The sequence below is a fragment of the Armigeres subalbatus genome, chromosome 1 (genome assembly GCF_024139115.2).
Source record: "Armigeres subalbatus isolate Guangzhou_Male chromosome 1, GZ_Asu_2, whole genome shotgun sequence".
NCBI classification, from domain to species: domain Eukaryota; kingdom Metazoa; phylum Arthropoda; class Insecta; order Diptera; family Culicidae; genus Armigeres; species Armigeres subalbatus.
In genome coordinates, this window is record NC_085139.1 from 262,665,474 (window position 1) to 262,688,818 (window position 23,345).

A 23,345-nucleotide genomic window follows, 5' to 3' on the forward strand; every position below is an offset into this window, starting at 1 on the left:
AAGAGGTTCGGGAGTCCCCTCTCAAGAGGCTGTGAAACCTCCTTCCAAGAATTTTAGAAGCCTTCTTCAAGTGTCTCAGAACCCCTTTTTCAAGAGTTTAAACTTAATTTGAATTGGAAAGTAGGAATAACGAGAATTTAAAACTTTTTGGACCATGTATATAATGGAGAGCAGGGCCAGACTTTGCCGGAAGAGGGCCCCGGGGCCATGGCTACCCGAACCTCCCCAAAATCAGGTCCTGATGGAGAGCCATATGTCCCGTTAGTTTTCTGGTCCGTTTTCATATATCTGGTTAATTACGCTAATTTTCATTACGGCGGTAAAAATAGGGGGTACTTCAATGAATGCAAAAGATCGAAGGGGTACCTCGCAAGGAAAATGTTGAGAACCGCTGCCCTAGGCGGACTAACCTATAATGTACTACGCGTCTCCACGCACTATCCATACCAGAATGCTGATTCGCCGACGCGTGGTGCTTTGTTCCCAAAGAGCTGCCAGCTAGAAGACGTTTTGCCTCATGAGTTTTCCGGCAATGAAATATCACCACTATTTTGAAATGTGAATTTTATCAATATGATTGAGAGTTTCTACAATTTTAAAATGACACCAGCAAGCTATATTGTTTAACTGTTGCATTTGGTAAAAATACCTATAAAAACGTTACAGCTAAGAAATTAAAGCATTTTTTGCTTAGCTAGGGCATATTGCCCCTACTTATTTGTACTGGATAATATCAACATTAATATGGTGGCCAAAAACGAAAGAAAATGTGGCGCAGAAGAAGTTAGAAAAACTTCAAAGATTAGCTACTTGCTATTAGCTTCTTTCAATAACTTGTGCAATGAGAAGCACGCCGAAAAAATGCTAGATAATTCTTGGTCCACGTGCTACCATTGAAACAGAGATGAAGGCTTTGAAGATCATATGAGATTCAAACCTCCCCGGATGTGACCTAAAAGGTCAAAATAAGTATCAACTCACAAACAATGATGACTGGATGAGGAGAGCTACAGCTTCCAATGATGTTTTGATAATCATGAACGAAGTGCAGTGGATCAATTCTTCTCTCTGGATCAATTGGATCGATGTTGGTTCCAAGCTGAATAACCAAGAGAGAAGGTGTTAGTGCCCAGGGATAAATATGTCGATTTCCATGGGCAAGTAGTCAACTGTTTCCCAAGCTACAGTTCAAGTTTTTCTAAAATGCTTCAATTTACTCTTACACTGAAATTATAAGAATTCAAATATAGTTAAGCAGCATTGAATGTTTTGAAATAAGCAACACCCACATTTAAACTGGTTTGGGAATGTGTTTAGTCATTTCACACCTTGGGTTGTCGTAACAAAGTGAACCTGTATTGGGTTCCTGGTCATTGTGGCATTAATGGCAACGAAGACAAGACTTGGTTCATTTCGACAATTCATAGATTCCAAACCTTTTTGTGGTGTATCTGCGTGTTTTCTTAAAATGGAATCTTGGGATCTTCTAGAAATAGATAACTTTAATTGCGAGGTAAATGTCTAGATCTTTTCAAAAAAGATTTAAGTAAATATACAGGTCTTATAACAGGCCATTGCCCGAGCCGATATCACTTAAAGCTGTTAGGAAAACTTCAAGATGATGTTGCTCGTTTCTGTGACATAAATGTAGAAGGCTCGGCTCATCTTTTATACCTTTGTTCGGTAATTTTTAAAAGAAGATTACAATTCCACAATAGGGGCTGATAGATCTCCCTGAAGTTTGGAGAACAAGTCCCAATACGGTAGTACGATTCCTCTACATAGCGATTCCTCTACATAGTAATAATGCGCAACTCGACGAAGCTACATCAAATGGAGCATTTATCACAATAGATCTAACAAATGGTCGCTGTGATTGAAACACCCAACGAGAAGAAACGAGAAAACGAAAATATAACTAAATAAGCGTTAATTTTTTTTTTGATGTCCTTGAGTATATTAGGAAATATGTCTAGAAACAACATGTCCTAAGCTAGGTATATGTCCAAAAATGTCTTTAAAATCAAAAGACATAAATTGATCAAGTTTTGAATAAACGTAAACTATTTCAGGGTCTCTATAACGTACTGGAGTTCTGAACATGCGATCTACCCGATCAACCAAATCCTGAACGATGTATTCGTGCATCGTGGAGCATCCCAGAAGGTTCATTGAGCCGATAGGATTTCTCCCATCACTTCTAGAGGTTACTACAGACATTTTCAATTTTCCCAAACGCCCTTGAATGTAAAACACGCGATATATATTATCAACTAAATAATAAAAGATGCATGCGTGCATAGGTGAACATCCCAGCAGGTCCATCAAGCCGATAGAATGTCACTTACTTTTACAAGCTACTACAGGCCTTTTGAATTCTTCAACACGTCCTGAAGTTTAGAACATGCGATCTACCCAATAAACCATGTCATGAATGGTATATACGTGTATCATTTACCATTCCAGCAGATCAATCGAGCTGGTATGATTTCGATACCGTGGGGCATCGAAATCCGTACACTTAAGCACCTTAGTAAGGTACACTGGGGGAAGTGGAAAAGGAAAAATCGATAGTGCATGTTTGAAATAGTGTAAAACCAGTTTAAATGATCTAAATGCATTCAATCAAAATGGACTATCAAAAACAGTCCATTTTGTACCAACTGTGCGGTAATTCATACAATTTCGGTCGCTTAAAATTTATGGAAATAGATTTGAAAATTAGGAGTTGTTTTTCCACTTAACCCGGTGGGATGGGGTAAGTGGAAAATCCATGTTCCCTTGACCTTCAATTGTGATGAGTAGTTACATATAACTAAAACCAAAACGATAATTACTCTGAGTATCTTTTGTTGAATTATTTCATTGGCTTAACGGAATAGATCCCCAAGGAATTCTCGTAATAGCTAGTGGAGGGCTGGTTTTGCCTCCTCGAACACAAAATGTACGTAAAATCTATATGTTCGCCCCAAAGATGAACTTTTTATAAGAAAAATTGGACTTACAGGGTTATAAACTAATCAACTTAGTTTAACGAATTAATTGAGATGGTGTCTGTGTGTGCGTGTTGTGTATGTGCGCAAAACACGTGCAAAATTATAACCTATTTTTTCAACACTTGTCCTGAACCAATTCCTTCGCAAAAAATAAATTGCAATCAACTGCGAAACTTGTTATGAATATAAATAAATGTGAATTATGGAATATATTCACCTATCAGTGCTATTTTTTTCTTTCTTATACATTTTTTTCAAATATAAAACATGTGAAAGGCATCAATACCTATAGGTGGATTAATCAGGCGTTTCTTATGTATATTAGTCCAATCACCACTGAAATCACAATGACAACAAAGAAGGAGCATAATAAGATTCACAGCTATCAAAATAAACCCTGGAGGGAAGAAAAAAATTGCGTGATCAGAACATTATCCACTTCCCCCGCAGTGTTTGATATCAGGGGTAAATGTAAAATCCTTGACATATTTGCTATCATGGTGCAAACCACTACAAATCGAACTAAACTATCTAACTCTCGTAGGGTATTTAAAAAAATCCAGAAAAATAAACTTCCACGAATAAAATTGTTTTTTTTAACTTTGATTTAGTTCCATAGAAATTTAGCTACATATTTCTATTTTCTTTATTATTTGGCATAATATCGGATGCGATGATGGATTAATTATTTTAACTCCAATCCAACACCATCTAGCCATCAACCTCGTTCTAGGTTGTATCAACATTTTTTGACATCACAGAATAAATTATATGAAAAATAAATCATCCTTGAACTGCGACGCATTCTGGTCTCTTAAAGATCGCCATCCCAGCCATACTATGATTATTCTTCTTCTATTTTTGTTTCGTCCGGTCACCTTCTTTTGAATGATTTGTTCTTAAAATTAGGAGAAGCTTAAAACTTACGTCATCTGACAAACCGGATGAACATTTTTTCTCGCCCATTTTCAAACGCAACCTACTTCGATCCCATTGCCATCAAAACAAAAATAGGATTATGTGTGGAAAAAAAACATTATTTATGGGGTACATTGTGAATGTTTCGTGAATGAATTTCCCAATCACATGCACGCGATTTCCCATTTGAAAATGAAAAAAATGGCCTTGGAATTTAAAATTCTAAAATTAAAAGGAATGCTTCATTTCTGCTGTGCTGAAAGTGTCTCTGCTCAGATAAGAGAGGTCAACATATTTTAAGCAGGATCGTTTCAAGAGCTGCGATTTGAACGAGTTGACATGTTCAACGTGAAATATATCTTCGGACTGCAATTTTCTCACCGAGTCATTGATCAGTTGTTTATGTTTAGGTAGATCTTCGAATCTAATTCATTGATCCTGCGATAACTACAGGGTGTCTGCAAATTATCCGTACAGATTTTGACAGTTTGCTTCTACAGCGCAAAAACAGACAATAATGGAGTGAATCAGTAACTCTATGGGCATAACAACTCAGCAGGCTGTAACAGATGTATATTCTGGGAATACTGAGAGTCATTTCATGTTAAAATAAAACTTTTATTCTTTGTTGAATGCTATTTTCTGTTTTTTTACAAACAAAAAAGAATTGCCTTCTAACTCACCGGATTTAAATTGAATTTATCATTTGGTTTGGTCCATCTTGAAAACAACAGCCAGAAAAACACCGAAAACATTACCGAGACATTTGAAATCATGTCACAATCGTCTAAATATCTGAAACGTGTGGCCATCGTGATTTTTTTCGACACGATCGAAGGCGTATATCTTAGGATACAGGGGTCTTTTTGAAGTCAACAAATCCAGCTTGGTTCATGTAATCCTATTACAATAACATGCAATGCATACTGGTTTTGCCTTTCTCGTATACAAAGTATACGTAAAGGCTATATGTTCGCTCCAAAAATGAACTTTTTATAGGAGGCCCGGAGACCCATAGTGTTATATACCAATCGATTCTGTTCGACGAATTGAGGTGATGTCTGTGTGTGCGTGTGTGTGTGTGTGTATGTGTGTGTGTCTGTGCGCACCCACCCAAAAGAAATGTCACTCATTTTTCAGGTACTTATCCTTAACCGATTTACTCGCAACAAGTTGCATTCGACGCAGGATACTCTACCATTGTTTCCTATTGAAAATTGGTCAGATCGGACCATGTGCTCGGAAGTTATGGCCAAAATACGACTTTTTATAGAAAAAAAGAGTAAAAAAATGTCACTCATTTTTCATTTTTCAATAATTATAAACTTATCTTGTTGTACGGATAATTTGCAGACACCCTGTACGCAGTATAAAAATGTTACAGCATGTATGATGTAACAAGGCTCCGTTCGATACGACTCATTTTTCCATGACTTTTTAAAATTATAGGTCGTCGTTACCATGGAGCTTGTATTCTATATTGTATACAAGAAAAACTGCCCATGATCGCATATTTGTAACATTTGCATTTTGGTTAAGTTTGTAAATCGTTTCAATCCACCCCACGAACTCAATCATTTCCAGCTTACCACAGATAAGCAAGATAGTAAAGCCTATTTCACTGTTGTGGGATTAGATGCAGTAAATTGAGCTTACTGAACGATTTACAGACTTTTTACAAAATGAATAAAAATGAGAATGTTACAAATATGCGATCATGGGCAGAAAGTTGGATGTAAAATTAGAGGCTATTGAACACAAAAATAAGCGTTTAAATATTTCCATGGCGTGTAATTTTCAGAATTTATTTTAACTGTGTACTGCTGTCACGGTGTCACTATGGGGAAATTTTTCCAGTTAAGAATGGTGTAGAATTCAGCTGATTGTTATTTTCTCAGATTAGCTTAAATTAGAATATTTTCTTCTTCCTCTTCTTATTCTTCTTCTTCTTCTTTTTCTTCTCCTTCTTCTTCTTAGCATTCCAACCCCCACTGGGATAATGCCGACTCGCAGTTTGGTGTTAGTCCAGCACTTCCACAATTATTAACTGTGAAGTTTCTAAGCCAAGCTACCATTTTGTTTGCAATCATACATATATAATAAGGTTAATACGATGAAACTTTTATGCCCAGAAAAGTCGAGAAAATTTCCAATCGAAAAGTTTTCTAGTCCTAACTGCGAGTCGAACCCAGCCACCTTCAGCATAATCTTGTTTTGCAGCCACGCATCTTGCTGCACAGCTAAGGAGGGCATCTCAGAATAGAAGTAGTTTTAGCCCCTTAAATGATGGGATTATCTCCTCTCTTTACCTTGTTATTAACAGACTTTTTGCTTTTACAATTCGTTATTTCTTCATTCCGCCTTGTAGCGGACAGACGCATCCTCTTAAAGAAGGGATTTTTATTTCGCTTTGCATTAGGGGAAGGGGGCGCAATATGCCCTAGCTAAGCAAACACTGCTTTATTGTCTTATTTGTAACGCTATAGGGAACTAGGGAACAAAGTACCACGCGTCGGCGAATCAGCATTCTGGTATGGAGAGTGCGTGGAGACGCAAGTACATTGTAGGTTAGATGTTTCTTCAAAATGTGGAAATTTTCGGTTTTTTTCTTATCCTTCCCATACACTATTTTGAAACTTTTTTCACTTAACCTACATAATTTTGGATCTAGTTTTGTTACTGCCATCTTAATGACGGTAAATATGAGGGAAATCACAAAAGGCGTTTTGCCTCGAGGGGGCGTTTGGGGACTCTTCCTCTACACCGTCCAGATGCGCTCATTCAAAGAAAACATTGCCTTCTTTCATTGTTTTAAGCCACAATCCAAAAGAATTTAGATCGTTTTGCGAAATACTAGCCCCACGTATTTTGGGGCACTCCTTAGCCGTGCGGTATGACGCACGGCTTCAAAGCAAGAACATGCTGGGTACGATTCCCGGCGCCGGTTTAAACAGTTTTCGGTTTGGAAATTTTCTCGACTTCCCTGGACATAAAAGTATCATCGTGTTAGCCTCATGATATACGAATGCAAAAATGGTAACCTGGTTTAGAAACCTCGCGGTTAACACAGTTCTGTGGAAGTGCTTGATGAACACTAAGCTGCGAGGCGGCTCTGTCCCAGTGTGGGGATGTAATGCCAATAAGAAGAAGAAGAAGCCCCACGTTATCAAACTCTACCAATAAATATTTCAATTAAAGTTATTCCAACTGAATTCCGCCAAATGGCATCCCGCGGAACGACTTTCGGTGGAAAGGTGCATTCTACGAAATGTTTTTCGGAGAATTGGTACATGCCAATTTAATCAACAAATAAGATAGCGGAAGACCATTTCTACACCACATTGTCAAAAATATCACAGGAATTTCCTAGAACTTACGAAGTAATGTACCAAAATTCTTCAAAAAGTTAAAAAAAAAATCTTTCGGAATGCATTCAGTATCTTCTTAAATTTTTTTTAAAGCAGAATTTTCAAGAACTTCTTGAGAAAGATTTTTTCAAAAATCTTGCAGGAGGAAATTTCCAGAACTCATGAAGAAGGGATGTCCAAGAATCCTTGGAAGTGGCTTCCACTAGAGTTTATGTAGAAAGAATTTTCCAAAAATCCTGGAGATGGAAATCCCCAGAATTCAATAGAGAAGGAATTTCTCACGCCCAGAAACCGCTTTGCGAAAAAAAAGTGATAATCTACGAAAAAACCCTGATTAATCCACCTAGCGGTGATGGTGCCTTTCTCGGCATTATAAAAATAGTATTTTGGTCATTACTCTTGATCCCATAGTCCGATCTGGGCACTTTTCAATAGGAAACAATGGTAGAGTATCCTGCGTCGAATGCAACTTGTTGCGAGTAAATCGGTTGAGGATAAGTGCCTGAAAAATGAGTGACATTTTTTTACTAAATTTTTCTATAAAAAGGTGGTATTTTGGCCATAACTTCCGAGCCCATAGTCAGATCTGACCAATTTTCAATAGGAAACAATGGTAGAGTATCCTGCGTCGAATGCAACTTGTTGCGAGTAAATTGGTTAAGGATAAGTGCCTAAAAAATGAGTGACATTTTTTTACTCAATTTTTCTTAAAAAAAAGTGGTATTTTGGCCATAACTTTCAAGACCATAGTCCGATCTGACCAATTTTCAATAGGAAACAATGGTAGAGTATCCTGCGTCGAATGCAACTTGTTGCGAGTAAATCGGTTGAGGGTAAGTACCTGAAAAATGAGTGACATTTTTTTTTGGGCGGGTGCGCACAGACACACACACATACACACACACACACACACACACACACACACACACACACACAGACATCACCTCAATTCGTCGAGCTGAGTCGATCGGTATATAACACTATGGGTCTCCGGGCCTTCTATAAAAAGTTTGTTTTTGGAGCGATCATATAGCCTTTACCGTATACTTAGTATACGAGAAAGGCAAAAAGATTCTTTCTTTTCCTTGGAGGAGAATTTCCTTGGAGGAGAATTTCCTTGGAGGAGAATTTCCTTGGAGGAGAACTCTTCAATAGAGCCACTTGGGAAGAATTTCCTCAGAATTCTTGATGGATGAATTCCCCTGAAGGAGAGCAATTTCATAACAAACAGTTGACCTATTTATTTATGGTTTATTATGAAGTTTTTTTAGATTTCCTTGAAATCACTTGTGGTTTCCGGGAGTCTTTTCTTAGTAATGAAAAAAAAATCAAAATAAACGAAAAACATTCCACAACTACAGCGTTACTTAAAGATAGCCTCACACCTCAGGAATCTGGTACACTCATTTTGTTTTCATGTTTCCATTTTCAAAGAGGTGGGATCTCACTAAAAAAATACAGTATACATATTCGGAAAAACGATGTTTTATTATGCATAATTGGTACCTTTAAAATACATCGGCGCGCTTAAAACTCTCGGATGGCGCGGTTTAAAATATTGCAGCAACGAAAATTGGTGGCGGTGACGATTAAAAATCATTTGTACAGCAAAAATTGTGCATGATTTCTTTATGAAAATCCCATCTTGAAAAAAAAATTAACAAAAATCTTTTCGCCTTAAGAATCAATCATGACCAGGGATTGAATCCAAAAGAGAATGAAAAAGTCTTTCACTTATCGTCTCTGTATACATATACGATATGTTGCATACCGTGAGAGACCTTTTTCGCAAGCTGTCATGATATAGAGCTGATTCGGGAGGTTATACCTCATGCTAAATTACTTTTAAAAAGCTCCAAACGCGGCGAGCATTAGTTCTGATGATGCATTTAAACTTGTTCTACACAGCTGTGTGGTTCCCACCACAAAATTAGCGAGAACAAAGCGAGAATCACACCGGGAGTGCTTTATCAAAACGGTCATTCACAATCACCATGGCTTGGGTCCCTTCTCATTGCTCGATCCCGGGAAATGAGAAAGCGGACTCTTTGGCTAGGGTGGGCGCCGTGGAAGGTGATATTTACGATCGATTTTTTCTCATTAGTTCGTCAGGAAATCTTGATCAGCTGGCAGCAGAAATGGACAAATGGGGAGCTGGGTAGATGGCTGTATTCAATTCGCCGGCAGGTGTCGAAGCGTCCATGGCTCAAAAAAAAATTGAATATGGAACGAGACTTCATTCGAACCATGTATCGTCTGATGTCCAATCACTACACTTTAAACGCACATCTTTTCAGAGTGGGGCTCTCGGAAAGCAATCTCTGTGTTTGCGGCGAGGATTATCAGGACATTGATCATGTCGTGTGGGCGTGCGAGGAGAATCGCGGCCCCGATCTGCATTAACTGAACATCTCCGGGTCCGAGGAAAACAACCATAGCCTTTCAGAGAAGTGTTGGCGGGCCTTGACCTCGAAAAATGTCCCTCGTCCATCAATTTGTGAAAGTTGCTGATGTAAGATTGCGATCCTAGTCTGCCCACCCCCTTCTCTGTCGTACCCCATATCGAATGTCTTTCTCTTGTTGTCCATTTCAATGTCTGTCGTCGTTAACCCCTTTCGTATGCCTTCCTCTTATTGATGTTTCCCAAAGAAATGTTTGTCCCGTTACAGATGTGATACATCGCCAAGAATGTTAATTATGTGAACATCAGCAACCTGATCACTAAAGCACCCTGAATTCCCTTACTTTCCTATTATATTATTGTATTCCCTAACCTCGACCAAACCGCGAGTATTTCGGTTCCCCAAAACTAACATTATGTATAAGATTTAAGAAATGAATTGTTAAACTTGATTTCGGCTCCGTAACGCTTCACGGCAATTGAGCCTCCAAAATAAACGAAAGATTAAAAAAACGAGTATCATCACTTCTCTTTGGAGGCTGACTATCCGATTCTGTTTTTTCGCACTTGTATACAAGTAGGGGAAGGGGGGGCAATATGCCCTAGCTAAGCACATACTGCTCTATTGTCTTATTTGTAACGCTATTCATGGGTATTTTTACATTATGCATCAGTTAAACAAGATAGCTAGTTGATACCATTCAAAAATTGACAAAAATCTCAATCATAATAATAATATTCACATTTCAAAAAATGGTGATATTTTGTTGCCGGAAAACTCATGAGGCAAAACGCCTTTAGCTGACAGCTCCTAGGGAACAAAGCACCACGCGTCGGCGAATCAGCATTCTGGCATGGATAGTCCGTGGAGACGCAAGTACTTTGTAGGTTATTGCCACTAGGGCGTTTTGCCTCGCAAAAATGTTAGATGTTTCTTCAAAATGTGGAAATTTTCGGTTTTTCCGACCTTCCCATGCACTATTTTGAAACTTTCTTCGCCTATCCTACATAATTTTAGATCTAGTTTTGTTACGGACATCTTAATGACGGTAAATATGAGGGAAACCACAAAAGGCGTTTTGCATCGGGGGGGCGTTTTGGGGCCTCTTCCCCTATGATAAATTTGTTATCAAGGCTTACTTTGATTCGGAACAGTCTTTGCCTTTCTTTTATCATTGTCCGTTATCTATTGAGAGCGATTTCTGCAGACCCTGATCATGACTCGTGGAAGGTTATCTATAGTACTATATGAAGAAGGTTACTTTTTCCAACAAAAAGCACACGGTTGACTGTTCGGTGATTCTTGACCTTAAAAATTCAAACCAGATAGTATTTTTGTCTATCCAGTATTTTGCGCTTGGTAATGGCGGCCGAGTGAATGCCTTTTTGACATTCAAGAAGTAGAAAATATTTACGTATTTAAATCAATGTAGGCTTTTATTCAATGAAAGACATTGACACTCATCAGCTCTGCCTTGAATTAATAATTTGTAGATCAAATCAAAACATTCCTCGCGCTTAGTTTCATAGGGGCGTAACTGTATTGATCGATCGATCGATGATCTTAATCGATTTTATATTTTGTAAATAACTCAATTGTTTCAAAAGCTACAACCGTGATTATTGATTCTGGTGCAAGATACAATCATCCTTTATCACACCAAACCATTAAATCATCGACAAACTAGCGCAATTCGGTACAATAATAAAAAGAAAACATTGACGAAGAAAAATCGATCAATACAGTTACGCCCCTATGAAACTAAGCGCGAGATTTCCTTTATTGATTTGATTGTATCTTTCATTCGCTACATTGAGACTCTGTTCTCAAATATGAAAATTTTGAATTTCTAGCTGAAGAACACCAGAACATCAAACGCTATTTATTTTACTGAGCTGTTTGTGCTCAAATGTGCAGAAGAATTCAGCCGCAACTGAAAAGCAGCAGAACAGTTTGAGAAACTAGCAAAACTGCAATTGCTATTCGTGAAATTATTTTGCATGTAGTCAAAGCCGAATTCATATAACAAAATCTTTTTGGTATCCGGCTAAGACCGACGTGGCCAGTGTAGTGTAGTCACCAGGGTCAACGCGTGACTGATTTGTTGCATTGATCGAAATCGATTTCAAAAACTCTCAGCTATCAACGGACTAGATGAACTTGACGGACGGTCCGGACACCAGGACGAGCTTGTCGTACATCCATTTGATTTCGACGATTATAGTTTGCTTTCAATTTGCTTGTACAGAATAACGTGGATATAGGTGGACTTATGTTTTTCTAGTCCATCTTTTTTTTTCTTGAGCAAGGGTAAACGGAAATCTGCAACCAGACACCTGAGGAGGTTAGCTCAGATAGTGTGTGGATGTGACATGTAATTCATAATCGACCTACTAAAACCAAAACCCTTTCGCCAGTACTTTCCCTTGCCCGCAATTAAGCAATACATTAGGGGGACTTCTTCTATTTACTCCAACTGATAACGAGTAAGTACTCGCTCAGACAGACAATAAATATTGCTTGTGGTTTTCTTATTTTTTCAGTCAGAAATTAAGATGCATTTTAAAAAGCAGCAACTGAAAAAAAACGAAGGAAATGTTAGTCGATTTTCAATCAAAATGATTGATTGTTAGGTAGAGCTGGTGAGTGCCAATGTTTTGCATTTTTTGCGAGACTACATTGATTGAAATATGTAAATATTTTCTATCTCTTGAATGTCAAAATGGCTGGATAAGCATTTTGAAACATTAAAATTTTCTTGGTAATTAAAATCACAGTCCATCTGGGAGAGCTGGCGTCTGCGGTAGTTTTTATTCCTATTGTTGTAAGCTTTTGGTCAATATCATATTTCTGCACCTTACCAACAAGTGTCACAAACATTCTCATAATAAAATGTGATGGTAAGGGAAACATTAATTACTCTTACCGATAATTTTTAAGTAATTCTCAATGACAGCGAAACAAACCGTGCATTGGAAGTTTCAATATTATGTGCTAATTTTGACACCTTAACGTACCAAGCGCCTCCATCAATTTCTAGGAAAATTTGCCATTCGCCACATCGCTGTGGATGACTCATTTCCTTTCACTGGAAACGTTAGCCCTGAACCAATCTGGTCTGTATGTTCTGCGGGTATTTATACTCGCCACATATGAGTGTGCTCCCATTTTTTATGACTTGTATGAACCTCCGAGGGAGTTTTCCTCTACTTTCACTTTTTCCCGTTCGTCCCACACCTTCATAAGTCACGTAGAGGCAGAAAAGAATTGTGTCTTCGCAGCTGAGCTGAGTTGCGCCACATTTACCCCATTCCCCTCCCCCTTTCAAGAACAAGTGGGTGCCGTGTGCGCGCCACAGTAGTGTAGGCGGTTTGGTCCCAATTTCACCGCTTCTTCCTTTTCCTTTCCACCTGTCAACACGCACATACGCACAGGCACACATACACGGTCGACACCTACACCCGCTCCGTCAAGCGTCATTTGCCGTTGTCCGCTATGTCATCTGCTCCTAGATTTGGTGCATGGTTCGCGCACGTTCGTTCGAAGTCTCGACCCTCGTTTCGCGATCGTCCCTCGATCCAAAACGAACAATGTTCGCGAGGAAAATTCAGGTCTAAAATTACTACATTCGTGTCGCACCGGGCGGCGGCTTTTCGACGATCCACAAGTGTTTGTTCGGCGGTCTACGTTTGACCGTGTATGTGTGTGTATGTGTGTATGCGTTTGACCATGCGGGATCACGGAATGCGCCGGCGCGCAACACGGCTCAACATCCTGCTATCTTCATTTCTTGGGTAAAATTTTATTTTTATACACTGTTAAAACACTGCTGCGCTAACGCGGCTGCTGTCATTAATGGTGCGAGTTCAGGTCCGATCGTTGGTCACCAATACCGACATGTCCGCACTGCAGATAAATTTTTCTGTCGGGGGTGAGCTATTTTTGAAATTTTATATCATTTCTACGCTGCCAGTCCGAAAAATTTCACTGTGACAACACTTTTTCACGTTTGAACGCCTCTGGCGAGGATCCTAATAGTTTTCTCATAAAGTCAGATTGCGAAATATTTGTACGTTGACTCACTTTTGAAGGCACGGTACATTATTGAGCAATCACAGTTCTTCCGAATCGAAGTGATCCATCATCTTACTTTGTTTTCTTTTTGCAATATATCATTTGAGAATTATTCCTGTATAATCATTCAAAGATAGTTCCATTGTTCCACTAATCCAAAGCAGCATCTTCAATTTGTCTCACACAAAATGTCACGAAAACTGCAAGTGATTTTTTTCCTCAGCAGCAAACGGTGTGATGTAATTCACTTCGTCCGTATTCGTTTTTCACTATGATCGTTTATGTCGTACCCGTCGTTACCACGATCGCGATTCCATTTATGGTCATAATTCACAAACATGGCGAACAGGGCCTTTTTCTGTCACTACAATTTTTCCAAAGATCCACGAACCAAACCGCAGCAGATTACTCCAGCAGGATCAGCAGCATTCAGGATCATCAGCAGCACCAGCAAATCAAACGATCGCCATCTAATCAGCACCAGCACCAGGCAACCCCAGGAATTCCAACTCACCTCAACTACAGAAAAAAAGGAAGATTGAATCGCACAAAACTCTCGGATCTCGGAAAGAATACTGATCAATCCGAAGAATAAAGGCTGACTATTTTCCCTGCAACAATTTCTGGCCCGATCACGGGGGCTCTCGGCACGAAAGTCACGACGACACGATACGATCGGCTGGCGGCCCACACGTACACACGCTCGAGCACGGTCCCTGGCCGTAGATCGCGCGCCTACACGAAAATTTTCCACCGCACACCAACCACCCCTACACCGGGGGACCGGGTCAGCCCATCAGCTACCCACCCACCGACACCGAGCGAACGTGCGTTGGGTTGCTTGGCTGTTTGTGTCGCCATCGGCATTCTGCGCTGCCACCATATACCATGGCAGAAGGAACATTGCGTTGCGGGTATGAATATGCGTGAAAAAATGGGAACCCCTAGAGGGAAAATTCCCAAAATAGCCACCGTCTTGGCCGTCGTCGTCTTAGATCAAGACGGAATGAATGAAGTCATCGCGTTCAGGTGCCTACCACCGGCTGGGTGGCAGGTTGGTTCGATGAGTATTGCACCGTACTCTGTGAGTCTATTGATGCGAAAGGTGATTCCCTATGAAGGATGACGACCCGATCGATTTGGCTGTTGTTATGTTGTCAATTAGTGGTTACTGATGAGCAACATACTTTCACGTTCTGGACCTTGAAATGTTCTCAGAAATTCACTTCTGCTTAAGAGTACGAATGTTGTTGACCGAAAATGTAGGCTGCAAAAATATGGGAAATCGTGGGAAGTGATCTGTTGGTTGAAAACAATTTCTCACGTCAATATTTATTTGGACTTCGCTTAAAACTGAGCTTCTTAATTAAGTAAAGAAAATAAATTGTGAAGTGTAAAGTCAAATGTTTTATTTTATGAGTTTTTTTTAAAGTTAATCCTATATTCCGAGTTTTGAGCTACCCACTAATTACTATGTCTGAAACTCTTTTTATGCATATGCACATGTGACAGATTCAGTTCGAAAAATGTATTAGAGGTAACCACTTCCCTCGGTGATCAACTAAACTAAATCTGTCACACATTGTGCATATGCATACATACAGCTTCAGACATAGTAATTATTTTATTAGTTAATTTTCTTAATTCATCATGGAGAAAACATTCAATAATTAAATCCGAATTTACCATGTTTCGTCATATAACTGGGTGGTTTTTCGGTTTTTTCAAACAAATCAGCCGTATAAAAAAATGCAGTTTGTTCTTAATAAACCTATCACCATGAAAACACATCATAAATACAAGCTGCAGAAACAAATATATATAGCTAAATCATTTATACCTGATAAGTTTGTTTTGCTGGTCAAATTATTAAAATATAGTCTTATCATTGACTTGGTAAGCGTTTAGTGCCGAAACAATTTTCAAGTGCGAAAGTGCAATACATACTAGAATAATCATTAAAACAAACTGGTACGAGCTCACCGAAAGCCAGTTGAAACTTGTTGATATTTTGGATGAACGTTTTACTATGCTTCATATTGCGGGCATGAAAATGACCTGTGCGCCAACGCGCCACGACGCACAGTGCTATGTCCCTTGGACAAAAATGGAAAAATCGACTCTCGTATTTAGTCGAATCAAGTAGACCATGATATTAAAATATGTTTCAATTATGCTGTATGCGCATTAGTATCTTTGTGAGGTCACTGGGACAATAAAAAAAACTCGTGTTTGAAAACATTTCTATAGCTGAAAGTGGATGATTTATCACCTGTTGGTGAAAAGCATCTTTTTCATTGCTTAAGTTTTCGAACGGTACCTTTCACTGTGAAAATCGATATGGAAGCGTAAAATCAAGTAAGTAAGATCCAATTAAATGTGTTTCAGTGGGACATATTTCGATCATTGTGATAAGTGAAGCTTCCCAGCCTTGGGCATGAAGTTATATAGGAAGAAATAGTCTACAACTTTGAACAGCTTTTAAAAAAAGTACATCAAAACACATCTCTGAAAATCGCACCAGATCTTATAGTATTCTTAAGAGAATGGAAGTGATTCCAGCTGCTCCTATTTGCTCTATTAATAGCTGTTAACGATTTTCTAGATGATACTCTTGCGCTCAATAACATGGATATTAGGGTGGTTCAAAAAATCGATTTTGCTCCACAGTGCTCATCTGATTCTTTACCATGTTCTGAGTGTCCTCTGAAAATTTGAGCTCATTTGGATTAAAACTGATTTAGCACAAGCCGTTTCAAGTTTGCATGCAAATTAGTATGGGGAATTTTTTTTTCATTATACTGTTAATGACGCTTCCCCATTAAGCGCAGGTTAAAAGAAAACCTACATAGCTAAAATGAATACTCAGCAGCTTTCACCCAACGAAAATCGCATGTTAATTAATCGCCCCAATAATTAGTAATCGAATTTAATCCATACCGTGGTTTTCTGGAGCTAATTGCATAACTCATCAACAGGCAACATTGCTGCTCGTGGCGCGAAAGATAGCACACACAAATTCAGGCTACTATGTTGCACTGCACATTTCTCGCTTAACTTTTCAAAAGGACCTAAGTAACATTTTTTCATGATTCATTCCATTTATTTAGTTAACATCTAAACAGATAACACTGAATCAACAATTTGACGCCACAATGAACGGTTCGAGGCCGCATCTCTCCATCCTCGGATACGCCCCACGCTCGCCAAGTCGTTCTGCACCTGGTCTGCCCATCTCGCTCGCTGCACTCCACGCCGTCTCGTACCTGCCGGATCGGAAGCGAACACCATCTTTGCAGGGTTGCTGTCCGGCATTCTTGCAACATGTCCTGCCCATCGTACCCTTCCGGCTTTAGCTACCTTCTGGATACTGGGTTCGCCGTAGAGTTGGGCGAGCTCATGGTTCATTCTTCGCCGCCACACACCGTCTTCTTGCACACCGCCAAAGATGGTCCTAAGCACCCGTCTCTCGAATACTCCGAGTGCTTGCAAGTCCTCCTCGAGCATTGTCCATGTTTCATGTCCGTAGAGGACAACCGGTCTTATAAGCGTCTTGTACATGACACATTTGGTGCGGTGGCGATTTTTTTGACCGCAGTTTCTTCTGGAGCCCGTAGTAGGCCCGACTTCCACAGATGATGCGCCTTCGTATTTCACGACTAACGTTGTTGTCAGCCGTTAGCAAGGATCCGAGGTAGACGAATTCCTCGACCACCTCGAAGGTATCCCCGTCTATCGTAACACTGCTTCCCAGGCGGGCCCTGTCGCGCTCGGTTCCGCCCACAAGCATGTACTTTGTCTTTGACGCATTCACCACCAGTCCAACTTTTGTTGCTTCACGTTTCAGGCGGGTGTACAGTTCTGCCACCTTTGCAAATGTTCGGCCGACAATGTCCATGTCATCCGCGAAGCAAATAAATTGACTGGATCTGTTGAAAATCGTACCCCGGCTGTTACACCCGGCTCTCCGCATGACACCTTCTAGCGCAATGTTGAACAACAGGCACGAAAGTCCATCACCTTGTCTTAGTCCCCGGCGCGATTCGAACGAACTGGAGTGTTCGCCCGAAATCTTCAAACAGTTTTGCACACCATCCACCGTTGCTTTGATCAGTCTGGTAAGCTTCCCAGGGAAGCTGTTCTCGTCCATAATTTTCCATAGCTCTACGCGGTCTATACTGTCGTATGCCGCCTTGAAATCAACGAACAGATGCGTTGGGACCTGGTATTCACGGCATTTTTGAAGGATTTGCCGTACAGTAAAGATCTGGTCCGTTGTCGAGCGGCCGTCAACGAAGCCGGCTTGATAACTTCCCACGAACTCGTTCACTAATGGTGACAGACGACGGAAGATGATCTGGGATATCACTTTGTAGGCGGCATTAAGGATGGTGATCGCTCGAAAGTTCTCACACTCCAGTTTGTCGCCTTTCTTGTAGATGGGGCATATAACCCCTTCCTTCCACTCCTCCGGTAGCTGTTCGGTTTCCCAGATTCTGACTATCAGTTTGTGCAGGCAAGTGGCCAGCTTTTCCGGGCCCATCTTGATGAGCTCAGCTCCGATACCATCCTTACCAGCGGCTTTGTTGGTCTTTAGCTGTTGAATGGCATCCTTAACTTCCCTCAAGGTGGGGGCTGGTTGGCTTCCATCGTCCGCTGAACTGACGTAGTCATCTCCTCCACTGCCTTGACTTTCACTGCCTTTACTGTCAGCGCCATTCAGATGTTCCTCGTAGTGCTGCTTCCACCTTTCGATCACCACACGTTTGTCCGTCAAGATGCTCCCATCCTTATCCCGGCACATTTCGGCTCGCGGCACGAAGCCTTTGCGGGATGCGTTGAGCTTCTGATAGAATTTGCGTGTATCTTGAGAACGGCACAGCTGTTCCATCTCCTCGCACTCCGCTTCTTCCAGGCGGCGTTTCTTCTCCTGAAAAAGGCGGGTCTGCTGTCTCCGCTTCCGTCTATAACGCTCCACGTTCTGCCGGGTACCTTGCTGCAGCGCGACCGCCCGCGCTGCGTCCTTCTCCTCCAGAATCTGTCTGCACTCTTCGTCGAACCAATCGTTCCATCGACCTCGACCCATATACCCGACGTTGTTCTCCGCTGCGTCGTTAATGGCTGCTTTGACTGTATTCCAGCAGTCCTCAAGAGGGGCTCCATCGAGCTCACCCTCTTCCGGCAACGCTGCCTCGAGATGCTGCGCGTATGCAGTCGCGACATCAGGTTGCTTCAGTCGCTCTAGGTCGTACCGCGGTGGTCGTCGGTACCGAACATTGTTGATGACGGATAGTTTTGGGCGCAGTTTAACCATCACCAGATAGTGGTCAGAGTCGATGTTAGCGCCACGATATGTCCTGACGTCGATAATGTCGGAGAAGTGCCGTCCATCAATCAGAACGTGGTCGATTTGTGATTCTGTCTGCAGTGGTGATCTCCAGGTGTACCGATACGGGAGGCTGTGTTGGAAGTAGGTGCTGCGAATGGCCATATTCTTGGAGGCGGCGAAATCAATTAGTCGTAGGCCGTTTTCGTTCGTCAGCCGGTGAGCGCTGAACTTTCCAATAGTCGGTCTAAACTCCTCTTGGCCAACCTGAGCGTTCAAATCTCCTATGATGATTTTGACGTCGTGGCTTGGGCAGCTGTCGTACTCACGTTCCAGCTGCGCGTAGAATGCGTCCTTATCATCATCAGTGCTTCCGGAGTGTGGGCTATGGACGTTGATTATGCTGAAGTTGAAGAACCGGCCTTTGATCCTCAACCTGCACATTCTTTCATTGATCGGCCACCACCCGATCACGCGCCTTTGCATATCGCCCATCACTATGAAAGCTGTTCCCAGCTCGTGTGTGTTGCCGCAGCTCTGGTAGATGGTATGATTACCTCTAAACGTTCGCACCATTGATCCCTTCCAACAAACCTCCTGCAGCGCTACGATGCCGAATCCACGGTCCTTGAGCACATCGGCGAGTATGCGTGTGCTCCCGATGAAGTTGAGAGATTTGCAGTTCCACGAACCGAGTTTCCAATCGCTAGTCCTTTTTCGTCGCAGTGGTCTTCGCCGATGGTTCCGGTCCGTACTCTCTTGTTGATTGTTCGTTGCTTAAGATTTTTAAAGGCTGGCTTGCAGGGCCTGACACCAAACCCCCTAAATTTCCGGAGGACCATTCCTCCTTATTTCCGGTGGACCATGGTGCACAGTTTCACAGTTTCACAGAGTCCCTCGCTGGCACTCGGACGATGATCAGCCGCCCCTAACATGGAGAACAGACGCTGTTGTGAGCCGATCCTGACATGGAGAACAGACGCTCAATAAGATTTGCACCTCCGGAGAGGAGCAAACCCCCCTTCCCTGTCAGCATACGACCATAGTTCCCACCGGGGTTGGTTACCCGATCTTCCCTAAGGTTGCTCGTATCCCGGCCAGCACCGCGGGGAGGTAGGGATAGGAGTTGCTGGGTAAGAGGCTAAGGACCGCGAGATGGGGTCTATTTTATTCCTTCAGGTACGCGAAGTACCAATGGTACGCTTTACCCAGCATTTGCCGTGCCATTTTTTTCATGAATTAATTTGAATACTGCAATCAATAGCTTTCATGTTGTTCTGTTGATTGAGCTATTCAAATTAATTCATGAAAAAAATGTTACTTAGGTCCTTTTGAAAAGTTAAGCGAGATTTCATTGATGCCCTTAAAGAAGTTTAACGATCATGACCAAAGATTCGCAACCTGTCTTAAAATCGATTAATATTGGGACGATTAATCAACATGCGGTTTTCGTTGGGTGAAAGCTGTCGAGTATCCCTTTTAGCTATGTAGGTTTTCTTTTAACATGTGCTTAATGGGGAAACGTCATTATTAGTATAATGAAAAAATAAATTTCCCCATACTAATTTGCATGCAAACTTGAAACGGCTTGTGCTAAATCAGTTTTAATCCAAATGAGCTCAAATTTTCAGAGGACACTCAGAACATGGTAGAGAATCAGGTGAGCACTGTGGAGCAAAATCGATTTTTTGAACCACCCTAATGGATATAGACAAACAATAGCTTTCCGTTGATCCGTCCTAACGAAAAGCTCGTGTGTTGAAGTTTCTGTCTGATTTATATAATCCAGAAGATTCCTCCGAGAAACTTGTTTCAGAATTGATCAAAAATGGTTAAAGAGCTTTCGATCATCCGAGAAATTGAGCATGAGCATGAGCATGATTGACCGCCCACGGTTGCTACTCCGTTATTTCCAGGTCAGCTGTAATTACACAGAGAACCAACAGATGACATTTGGGACTAACATCATCCTCAATGTGTAAAAACTGGTGACCCAATATAAAGCAATACCAGCGCCGGCCGTGTCCGAATGCAGGTCAATTGAGGAATGGGTAGGAAAATGTTGACGTGATACTCGCTTTGATGGAAGCCGACGAGTCATCTGCACTTCCACGAGAAATCACTGGGAGGTTGGATATATGAGGTAGGGCATGTAGCGGGGTTCGTTTTGGTAAACGGTATGCTGTGTGAAACGTGTAGTTTGATTATCGTGCACTAAATAGTTCAATCACTGACCGCACAAAGTAGAACAAAAACTCCGTGATCTCGAGACCGTTCTGTTATGAACAAACACGTCCGACCGCGCACTTAATTATTTGAATAACTTACCGCACAAAGCAGAACAAAAAACCGTGGTCTCGAGACCGTTCTACTTTTAAATAAACATTTTTTATCGCACACTAATTATTTTTAAATCTTTTACCTTTATGGTCCCGCGACTTCTTCGTACGTTTCGGCTTCTGCGTACTAGGGATCGCGTTTCTATGAACGAATCGTCGCGCACTTATAAACTCTATCAACTTTTATTTATTACGTGCATCATCCCGCACTTAAGAGAAAATCTCGCATAATGTAAGCTCGATTAACTTTAACATACCGAGACACTTCCACCGAATAGACGCGCACTTTAACACGATCTTTCAAGCACTATTCCAATTATTACCAGGATTTAGGAATGTAAATGGACATATTTTAGGTCATTTATTCCGCAATGCAGTCAATAAAATTAAATTCATTATCAGTTCCACACGAAGAAGCTTATACATGAAAAAGGTAGAATGTAATAAACATAAACAATTTAATTGGTGTATTGATTTTAACAATATTACTAAAAAAATAGTTATAATCAATATGATATGAGCACTGTCCATAAACTACGCTGAAATGCAAATTCGACATATATTGCAGCAAAAGAGTACAAACCCAGACAAACAATTCCAGTTATCTGTAAACCATCATTGTTCATCTCATTTACTTTCGTTGTGTGAAATCCACTATTTCTTTAAAAAAACATGTAAAATATAAATGCATAAATTTCATAGCTATTTTTAAATCGATGAACTATTTGAAGTATGGGAAAATAATAATATATATCTCGCGCTTAGCCCCACAGGGCGCAAACTGTACTGATCGACCTCCTCTTGATCGATTTTATGTTTTGTTAATAACTCAATTGTTTCAAAAGCTACAACCGTGATTATTGGTTCTGGTGCAAGATACAATCATCCTTTATCACACCAAATCATTAAATCATCGACAAACTAGCGCAATGCGGTACAATAATAAAAAGAAAACATCGACTAAGAGAAATCGATCAACACAGCTACGCCCCTATGAAACTAAGCGCGAGATATGAAGCGCTAGATTATGAAGAAACGCATGAGATCATCATGCTGACGTTGAAAGGGATCAAAATAATTTGAAAAGAACTTTTTTTTTATGATTTGTGATTTTTATGTGGTACATATCAACACGTTGTAACAAGCTGCAACAAAAGAGGGGCTGGTTCGAGGTAGCAGATTTTTACTAATTTAGTGACATAATTTACGTATAAGAAAAGAAATTTAAATATAGAGGAATTATTAACGTAATACGGGAAACACGAACAATCATCCAATGACCCTCATTTTATTACTCTATGCAAATATTTTTCCTTCAAAAAGTGGGGAGTGCCTCTCCGAGTAAGATTCAGTAAACTCAGATGAAAAAAAGTGTTAACTACTTATCTTGAATGCAGCCTATCTTCCGGTAATCTTCTGTTACATCTCTCAACATTAAATGTTCTTATATCAGATTGGAAGCTTGATTTTTCTAATTCCCGAACATTTTGCGTACTTTACAATAGCTAAACTAAACACCTAGTACCGTGGATGCCAGGATTTTGATTCGCGGCATCTCATCGTACATATCAATTCGTCACATACCTGACTCTGCAAACTGTAGATTTGTTACCAAGTTCCAATCGCTGACCAAATCCTCCTTGTCCATGGACCGTCTAGTTCGGTACTTCGCTTTCCCAATCGGACTCACCAGCTCCATTTGCCGTCTAATTCAGCACACCGTCGATCGAACTGAACCCGGTAGAATCATCTACAGTCGGCGGATATACCTGCCGTCCTCATCTCCTGACTTTCGATCATCCGAGAAATTCGAGAAGCAAAACTCTCTGATTGTTTTCGTTGGTAAATCTTCCTCGCAATCCGAAAATAAATATTGAAGAAATTGCCGAGTCTTCATTCAACATCGCGAAGGGTAGACCTCA

At 40.7% G+C, this 23,345-nt stretch overlaps 1 protein-coding gene across 8 annotated transcripts in view; it reads right to left on the reverse strand.

Annotated features, from left to right (window-relative positions):
• LOC134207178 (troponin I) overlaps nt 1-14,432 on the reverse strand; it is a 33,164-nt gene extending 18,732 nt beyond the window's left edge. For all 8 annotated transcript variants that reach the window (XR_009978357.1, XR_009978359.1, XR_009978358.1 and 5 more), the window contains exon 1: nt 14,273-14,432. The gene's annotated coding sequence lies outside the window, so the exon portion shown is untranslated. The remainder of the gene's footprint in view (nt 1-14,272) is intronic.
• Between the last annotated feature and the right edge of the window lie 8,913 nt (nt 14,433-23,345).